At 39.4% G+C, this 9,945-nt stretch overlaps 1 pseudogene; it reads left to right on the top strand.

The window, feature by feature from the left end:
• Nucleotides 1-1,632: 1,632 nt before the first annotated feature.
• Nucleotides 1,633-9,727, top strand: LOC100342126 (large ribosomal subunit protein eL6-like; annotated as a pseudogene).
• The last annotated feature ends 218 nt before the right edge of the window (nt 9,728-9,945 follow it).

Here is a 9,945-nt window from a genome sequence, read left to right as displayed (position 1 = left end):
TTTGGGAGGGTGGTGATGGATAAAGGAAGGCCCCATGCTCACTTGCCCAGACACATTCCTGGAGGTGGCAGAGGCCCCAGAGTTTGTGGATATGAAGAGGGTAGGCTGATTCCGCAGGACCTGTTCATCTCCTGTGGTGAGGATGCCCCATTTCTAATTAGCCTGGCTACTTTTCCAGACCAACGTCCTGAAGTCAGGCTCAAAGCCGTCTCTCTATTTCCACTTGAAGTAATTCCAGTCTTCGGACTGCTTTGATTCTCTGCCAAAATATAGATAGCGATGCCTGACTCCTTTGCTAAAACGAGCTCAGAATGAATGACTGCGGCTTTTCTCACTTGGTCAGTCTTTGTTTATCTCAACAATGTATTTAAGAGGAGAGGTAATTACCGGGGGTGTGGATCCAAGGATATGGGAGTCAGAGGGGCACCTGAACACCTGAGCAACCTTATACTTAAGCAGACATTGAAAGTATCCATACACCACAGAGGGAGGGTGGATTTGTTTATTCATTTGTGCTTCCATTGATTCTGGCTAGAGTTTGTGAATGATATATTTCATGTTTAGAATTTCAAAACAATGATGCAAGTGATTTTATTTATCCTGCACCCAAGGATTGCTTGAGAGTCTTCCCTGATGTGAGATGAGAATAATGATGTATTCAATGGGTCTCAGTTCCCACATACATTTTGATCTGAACCTCTTATCACATTGAATATGACACTTTCACAGGATTTCCCCAAGAAGCAAGTATTTTTTTCACCTATTATTCAACCTATGGTCTGTTCCAAAATTTGGGTATTCACTCCTCATTTTTTCCATTCCATGTTGATCTTGAACTTTTACTTAGAAAATAGAACTCTGGGGAGTGGGCATTTTGATGCAGCAGATCAAGTTGCCACTTGGGATGCCCACATCCCAACTTGAAGGACTTGGGGTCGAGTCCTGCCTCTGCTTCTAACAGCAGCTTTCTGGTAATATTCTTAGGAGTCAGCAAATAGTGACCTGAGTACTTGGGATCCTTCCACACGTGTAGAAGACTCATAGATGGAATTGTATGCTCTTGGCTTCAGGCTGGCCCAGCTCTGGCTGTTGAGTGCATTTTGAGGAGTAGAACTGAATGATGAAAAGTTTCTTATCCCTCTCTCTCTGTCTCTGTCTTCCTGTCCTTCTATCTTTCCAATAAATAGTAACTGAAAAAGTGATTTCACAGATTTTTACAGAGTATATCTTTTGAATAGAAATATATTTCAAGTATGAGTAAACACAAAACAATTAGTCATGATAATATAGCTTTCAAAATAGGAAACTGATTAAGAGTTTTAATCACTAGTTGATCAGTGTGTCTGGTCCTTGGTAATCCTTATCCTCCTCAACAGCATCACTGCCCAGTGAGATGAGCGTTCTGCTGTTCTCTACACACTCAGGCCAATCAGCCAATCAAACCCTCTCCCTGCAAATCACCGCCTGGTGGTTCCTCATGTGTAAGTCATCATGCTTTGTGTCTACACTGGACTTAACCACATTTTACATTCAGGAGGATGACTGCCATTCTGCCAGGGTCACTCCACAGTTAGTGCAAAGAAAGAAAACACATGTGTAGTAGGGTAGGAAAAATCAGAAATGCTCTTAAGCATGTATGAGATGGAGAGATTAAGCAACACAGTCATTGTGTCAGACAGATCGTGTGATTATGCAAATATCCACACTAAAAAAGCAATGTATGTGGGCTTCAGAAGAACACTTACTGTCGTCCCACTGGGGTCAGCAGGCGATGTTAGCTACTGTTGTATCCATGTAAGCATTTGCCTTAATGAGACCTGGCTCTACAGTTACTGAGCCAGGGTTCGGTTCCTAAATTATTCCCTGGGTATCTCACAACATTGCCTCATCAATCAGAGTCCTCGACTGTGCCTCCTTTCCTTGAAATCTGAAGTAACTTCACCAAATATTCACCTGATGTGAAACAAAAGACAAACCAAGAAGCACATAAAGAACAAAGGACAAGAATGCAAACCTGATCTCCTCTGATTTTAGATTGAAAAATACAAATAAGGAAGAAGGTTGCCTTTGTACATGCTATATTTTTCTGATATATTTTAGCTACTTTAATTATCAGGCTTTTCTTTCATCATTAATAATGGGGAAACCATCGATGAGGTCTGTGTATTTATATGTTATTATTCCACCCTGCCACGTTTCCTGAAGAGGGTGTATTAGAATGAATAATGCCAGTGAGTAAATATTTCATAAAACATACCTTCCCAAGAGGATCTCTACTTTCTATTATGCATAAAGCTTCTCAGTAGATCATTTTTAATGAACTAAATGAGTCTCATTTTATGGAAGAAACAAAATTTAACCTTAATATGGACTGTAAGGTGATAGCTAATTTACTGCAATAGTATATGCATTTCTCTATCTCATGTTTTAATGTTTATGTCTACATTATTTTCCCTTTTGAAAAATCAAATTTATTTATTGGAAGACATGAGTTTTTGAGAAATACTTTTGAGTTAGCAATACTCCATTACGACAAAATATTTATGTCAATTTATATTCCCACTGGATTACTCATAAGCTCATTTCTGATTATTATTGAATTTTTTTCAATTTTTACTTTTGGCTTTTTCATAGCCAAAATATGTCTTAATAATTTTAATATTTATTTACCATTTTTGATCATTAATGAAATTTGATTTCCTCTAGTCTCCTTGTTTGGAAAATTTCTTTTTTTATTCATTTATTTGAAAGGGAGAGTGAGAGAGAGGACAGAGAAAGAAAGAGAGCTTCCATCTGGTGATACACTTCCCGTATACACACATTGGTCAGGTCTGGGCCAGGCGGAAGCCAAGAGCCAGGATCCTTGAACTCTATCTGGGTATGCTATGCACTTGGGACAATCTCTGCTACTTTTCCTGACATTTTAGCAAGGACCTGGATAAGATGTGCAGCCTGGATTTGAACTAGCACCTGAATATGAGTGTCTACAGGCAAAGACTTAACTCGCTGTGCCACAACGTTGGCCCCCTGAACAATTGTTCTTTGTGAGGTCTTGCATTCTGGTTGTGTACTCATTTTCCTGTGAAAATTTTTCTTCTTTTCTGATTAGCTATTAAATATTCTATTAAAATGATTATTCAGGGATATTGAGTTGATGCTTACATCTCTAGTCTTCCATTTCTTTTCCTCATTTTATCCTTTATATTTTATATTACATTTGGATATTTCCGAGAAATAAAAACTTGTGCATTAAATTTTCTGCTATGAAATCTACCAACGTGAGGTATTGTGTGGGGCCCCTGATATTATCAGTTGTTTTGTACTTGCTGTCTTGTTTGCATGCTCTAACCAGAGAGTATTTTACCACAATTACTCTAGGATTGACTTATGCTTATACACCTAGATTATTTCTGTTCATAAAATATTCAATATGCATAAATATTTAGTAATGTGAGATTTCTTATTTAACTTGTTCATTAGTTATCTGTCAATTCCCCTCTATTTCAAAATTCCTGTGTCAATTATAAAGAAACTCATTGGCCTCTGCTGGGATAAATGATTAAATGACCACATATATAGCAGTTACAGTTAAGAGGATTCATTTCAATATCTCAACTACGTGGGGACTTGTGGCTATCCCTGTACCAAAGACAAAATTTTCTTTATTGGCAAGTCCAGCCTACATAACAGTGATCCAGCAAAGGAACATGGCCGACTGAGCAAAAACAAAACCAAAAGAGGTTGAACACAAAAACAAGACCTGGGAAGAATGAACATGCATATTAACAACATATCGCCACTTCTCTCCGTTCCTTCCAAGGCCACAGAAGGGTTCTTTGTGGTGCTTTATTTGAATGGCTCATGATCTCTCCTGAATGATCTCACTGCCTTCTTTTACTTGCTGTACCACTTTAACACACTAGTAGTCTGATCCCATTTTTAACAGCACAGATTTAATAATGATTTTAGTTATTTAAGAGGTCCCCATTGTTTTAGGACAGCATGCTGTCCTATCCTGGAAGAGCAGTTATGAACTTCTCTCCTCTGCATCACAGCTCAAAGTCAAACTATGTCAACATTCCTGGATTTATTAGGATGGGACCAGATGTCTCTCACCTGTTGACAGGAACAGGATTCTCCACCGAAAATACTTTAAATGCAACTTATTTCCCCACCCCAGCATTCTGAATTGAACTTCAGGACAACATTTATCAGTCTGTTTTGTTGATTTGTCCCTATTCTTCTTCCAAATGTGTATTTCCTGAGGACAGGGTGTGCACTGTTCATCGTTGAGACAAATGTAAACTACTCAACTAAGAGTAAGGACTCAGGACATCTTTGTTGAGGTAATGATGGATGTACAAGTGCAGGAAGACACCGTGAGCAGAGAACCTCCTATCCACGACTGGAGTTTCCATGAAGGCACTTCCTGTAGACCTTAATTAAGCCTCGCCTCCTCCCTTTTATTTTTTTACTTTCCACTAAAAACAATAACTTAGTTGATTGGTGAAATTAAAGAGAAGATAAACAGGCTATTGCATTCATCCTCAAATACTGATGTCCGAGTTATGATTGGAGTATTTGTCTGGGATGTGCTTTTTCACCTGCTCTCTCCAGAGCAGTTTATTATCTGCTTCCAAGGACTGCTCAGCTCTCCTGCTAGGTGGATTAAAACTAAACGACCTTACCACACAATATCCTGCTTTCCACTGTTGCCAATTAAAGCTGACTTCCCTCCATCCATCTGATTCATGTGCCAGTCTTTCAATTTGTTGTGAACTCAATATAGAAGGAAGGGGATTATTTTACTAGACTCCTAAATTCAAATACCACTCTCAAAATTTTTCTACCTTTGATAAAATTTTATTAATATTCACACAATATTTTCATAAGCAAGTGTGTATAAGGTAGTGTGTTTTTCTGCCATATTTTTATGCCAATGACAGAAATCAATTAGGAATTACTGGGAACTGATAACTGCAGAAAAGACTATACACCTATTAGATGAAGTTTGAGAATTACTTAAGTCCTCTTATTACACAGTTTTGCAAAGGAAAAAGCTGACACACTGAGAGGTAAAGTGACAAGTTAGCATAACGACCAGGAGCAATTCACTCACTCTCTTGATTGTAGAGGGCCTCTCAGAAGTGCATTTTCTGTGCATTCACTTTTATGTCTACACCACCAAGTTGCCCTCTCACATAAAATGCAAACCGCATGCTTAATATAGAAGTAAATGAAAATGAGCAGCAATTTCATTTACCAGAATAATAGGGAATAATAATAATGATCTAGTTTGTAGAAATAATGCAAAAAGGGTACACGACCACTCATGGAAATGAACTTCCTCTCAACCTTTTACAGTAAGTTTACAAAAAGAACAAATGATAAAGGAAAATAAGTTAATTTACTATACAAGTATATATTCATATACTCATATGTGTAAAATGAAGAAAATCATCCACAATAATATTTTCAATAATAAATTTGAATATTTTGGGGCTTATATATTTTATGGACACATGTCCAGCATGATAAACATGAGGATAGTCAGTAAAATTTCCGTGGGAGATATTTTAGTAATTCAGGGCAGCAGGTTCAAAATGTTAATACTTTGCGTCAACATGTTTACTCTTAGATCTCTGTAGACTGGAGCTTGGTTGACCCAATTGGTGTGTGGCTGTGCTTACTTGACAGCATTGTTTGTGGTCAGGTCTGCTTCCTCTATGTCCTCATTTATTTAGACCAGTGACTCTCCTGGTCATGTTCCTGTGGCAGAGAGATACAAGAGGAAAAACAAAATAACTGAAACGTATTTCAAATTACTATTATCCTCATTTTATGTCTTTTAATGACATTAACCAGGGGCCATACTGTAGCATAGCAGGTAAAGCCACTACTTGTGACACCAGTATCCCATACGAGCACTAGTTCGAGCCCCAGTTGCTCCACTTCTGATTCAGCTCCCTACTAATGCACCTGAGAAAGCAGTGGAAGACGACCGAAGTCCTTGTGGCCCTGCACTCATTTGGTAGACACATAAGAAGCTCCTGGCTCCTGACTCAATCTGGCCCAACCCCAGTTATTGTAGCTATTTGGAGGAGTGAACCAACAGATGGAAGATATGTCTCTCTCGAACTCTGCCTTTCAAATAAATTAAATAAATCTTTAAAAAAAGTTCTTAAAAATTAATCAGAGAAAAGTCATGTACCCAGCTTCTATTCTTGTGGGAGTAACTCCAAAGTTACATGACAAGAAATTAAAGAATAGGGAATAATAATGTTGTCTACCATTGTTGTATATCTAGAGTGGGAGGAATTGAAGTGATTTTATTTTTACATCATTTTTCAAAGGGATATTGATTAGTAAACGCCATAAGATTAAAATGTAGTGAGTACTGGGGTTAGATCCCAACCTGATCTGTATGATTCCCAACTTCAGGCTTCTACTTCTTACATGTATTATTTCTCTACTCACATTTAAAGGCATATGTTTTCCCTCTCCACTATATTTAGAAACATATTACCTCTTATATATATGTGATATTCTTCTGAAAGATAAAACATGTTTTCTTAATTTTTATGGTTGATATAGATATTTTGGAGTATTATTGCAATGGTTTCAGTACTCCTTAGAATCTTGTCTTTTATTTTTTACCTTTTTTGAACTATCTTGCCTTTTAAGAAGAATATCTTTGTTTCAGGAGGCTGAAATCAAGGTATGAAAATCACCTTCTGAAAAATGCTTCAAATGCCTCTGTTACAAGTCTACCGAGTGTCGAGTCAGCTTTGTTTGAGTTGCTAAGAGAGTCCATGTATATTTTTGCGGTACAGCTCCTAACAGGAAACGATGAATCATCACAACCACTTCACTGCGTTGTGAGAATTAGGTAGCAACAATAGTTTTTAAGACCAGAGTTGGATACTCCTGAATCTAAACCCCAGCCCATGCTTCACTCTGCTGCACAGGAGCTATTAACATCTCTGTCCTATGAAAAGCATACAGTGCGAATGCTAATACTTACTCCTGATGACTCTCCTCATGCAAAGTAGCTGGCACAGAACACATCTAATTGGTTATTGTAATATTAAACCAAAATCTTCCTTGACATTTAGGAAAAAACATAAAATCGGAAATTCAAAATTATCTGCTTCATATGATTATATATTTATATGGCAGCTATTTCTCTTGCATTTTACTACTGAATACTATAATGTAGTCCATATATAATTTGATGCTAAAACCGAATGAAAAGCAAATAATAGGGAGCACTCCATCAGGATGAAAATTACAATCCTAAACATGAGCAAACATGAATAAAAATATGAGGGACAAAAAGATTCAATCAATGGACAGCTAGTCAGTGAATGGACACAAGATGACTAAATAAAAATCAGTCACCATTTTAAATGTTTATGTGCTTATTTTCATCTTCTTTAAAGAGTAAGAGAGAGAGGGAGCTCTTCCTTTCCCTCATTTACTCCACAAATTCTTGCAGCAGCCAGGCAATCCCAGACTGAAACCAGGAGCTTAGAACTCCATCGGGGTTACCCGTTACCCAATGCTTCCCAGGATGCATTAGCAAAAAGCTGGAACCAAAGCAGAGTAGCTGGAACTCAAACGGGCAGTCCACAGTGGGATGAGAATGTCCCAAGTGCAAGCTTGCCAGCTGTATCACAACACCCATCTCAATTATTATATTTTAACAACAGGACAAGAAATAACGTCTCATGGGGAAAAAAAAGATTGTTCTAGTAGAAGAGTTCAAATGATGATGTAATTTGAATGCAAAATGAAAACCAAAACAACATGGCCTCACTTCACAAAGCAAAGTAGTCACAGAACCTCACCAGCTTCCTAGGCCAGACTTGAAGCCACTGAGGACAGTGGAATTCCTCAGTCAAAGCCATCAATGCTGGGGCTGTAGCATCTTTTCTTCTTTCTTTTTCTTTCCTCTTCTTCTTCTTCTTCTTCTTCTTCTTCTTCTTCTTCTTCTTCTTCTTCTTCTTCTTCTTCCTCTTCTTCCTCTTCTTCCTCCTCTTCCTCCTCTTCTTCCTCCTCTTCTTCCCCTTCTCCTTCTCTTCCTCCTCCTCTTCCTCCTCCTTCTTCTTTTTTAATATTTACTTATTTATTTGAAAGTCAGAGTTATAGAGAAGGAGAGGCAGAGGCAGAGAGAGAGAGCAAGATCCTCCCTAAATAGCTGCGATGGCCAAGACTGGGCCGATCCACAACCAGGAGCCCTGAGCTTCCTCCACTGATTTCCCAGGTGCATCAGCAGAGAGCTAGACTGGAAGTGAAGCAGCCAGGACTCAAATCCGCAGCCACATGGGATGCTGGTGCTGCAGGCAGTGGCCTCACTCACTATGCCACAGCGCTGGCCTACTTGCTCTCTTCTTTCCCTGGGAAGGTGGAACTTCCCATCCGGGACCCAGTCATATCGATGGCGTCTATGAGTCTGTCCTCCTTCCTCACCACTCCACAGAGTCTCTGTTTTGTTCTGTCCATTCTCCACTGGACATATCTCTCTCAGTCAGTCCCCTGGAACATGGTCCTTCCTTTTATTTTCTGGTACCTTTCTGTGACTGGGCCAGTGCTGCTTCTCATTATCCAGCCATCCTGGATCTCTATAATACTTTCTGTCATGCCCAGAATGCTTGCTTGCTTTCCACACCTCCACTAATCACACTTTACCGTTATAACACACTAAAACACGGTTCTTTTTGAACACTCATTTAATGAATATTGGTTTTGAATATTCTTCTCTATATCAAGTAACTATTGCACATTTTTATTTTGTGAAATGTATTCTTCCTGCTTGCCATATGGCTGTCATTCTTTTTTTAATGTGTTAGCAATATTTTCTGTATAAGAATCCATCTAGCTTTCCCATCTTGCAAGGTGGAGGGTGAATAAGCTCCATGTCCAAAGCTGGACACCAAGAAGTAATCTCCAGCCAAGAAGGCAGATACTGCCAGCAGCAAAGTTGAAAAGAAGAGCCTCAAGTGTAAAAGGCCCAAGAAGAGAAAGCCCCACTTCAGCCTAAACCCGGTGCTCTTGAGACGGATTGGCAGATACTCCTGTTGTGCCATGTGTTCCAGGAAGGCCCTGTACAAGGGGAAGCAGGCAGCTCCCAAATCCAAGACTGAAAAGAAGGAGAAGGTTCTTGCGACTGTCACAAACCAGGACAAGAATGGTGGCTTCTACAATGTCTCCACACTATCTCACTGACAATGCTCCTGGAAAACTTAATCTATGGCTAAAAGCCTTCCATCAGCACGTGAGGAATCTGCAGCCCAGCATCACCCTGGGAACATTCTCATCATCCCTGGGCACCACAGAGGCAACAGGGTGGTTTCTCCGAAGCAGCTGAGCGATGGCTTGCTGCTTGTGACTGGACCTCTTTCCCTTGATTGGGTTCCTCTGTGTAGAACACACCAAAAATCTGTCATCACCACCTCCACGAAAATCAATATTGCAGTGTGAAAATCCCAAAGCATCTCAATGATGCTTATTTCAAGAAGTAGCTGTGGAGGTCCAGACACCAGAAAGGTGAGATCTTCACCATGGAGAAGGAGAACTATGAGATAACAGAACAACTCAAGGTTGACCAAAAATCTGTGGGTTCACAAATGCTGCCACAAATCCAGGCTGTTCCCCGGCTCCAGCACCACGTACCGCCTGGTTTGCTCTAACGAGTAGAATTTACCCTCACAAATGGGTAGTCTGAATTTCATACAAGAATCTCACTAACTAACAACAGCCATAAAAGCAAACAAGAGAATCCATCTAGGGAGCTGGTGCTGTCAGCACAGAAGGTTAAGCCTCACTCGCAGGGCTGGCAGATTCTCTCTCTCTCTCTCTCTCTCAATAAATAAATTAATTAATAAATATTGTTTTAAAAAAACTGAATACACTTAGGGGTTGGTGTTGTGGCACATTTTGTTA

This window comes from Oryctolagus cuniculus, chromosome 10 (genome assembly GCF_964237555.1).
Source record: "Oryctolagus cuniculus chromosome 10, mOryCun1.1, whole genome shotgun sequence".
Classification (NCBI taxonomy): Eukaryota; Metazoa; Chordata; class Mammalia; order Lagomorpha; family Leporidae; genus Oryctolagus; species Oryctolagus cuniculus.
This window is presented reverse-complemented; position numbering and strand designations above follow the sequence as displayed.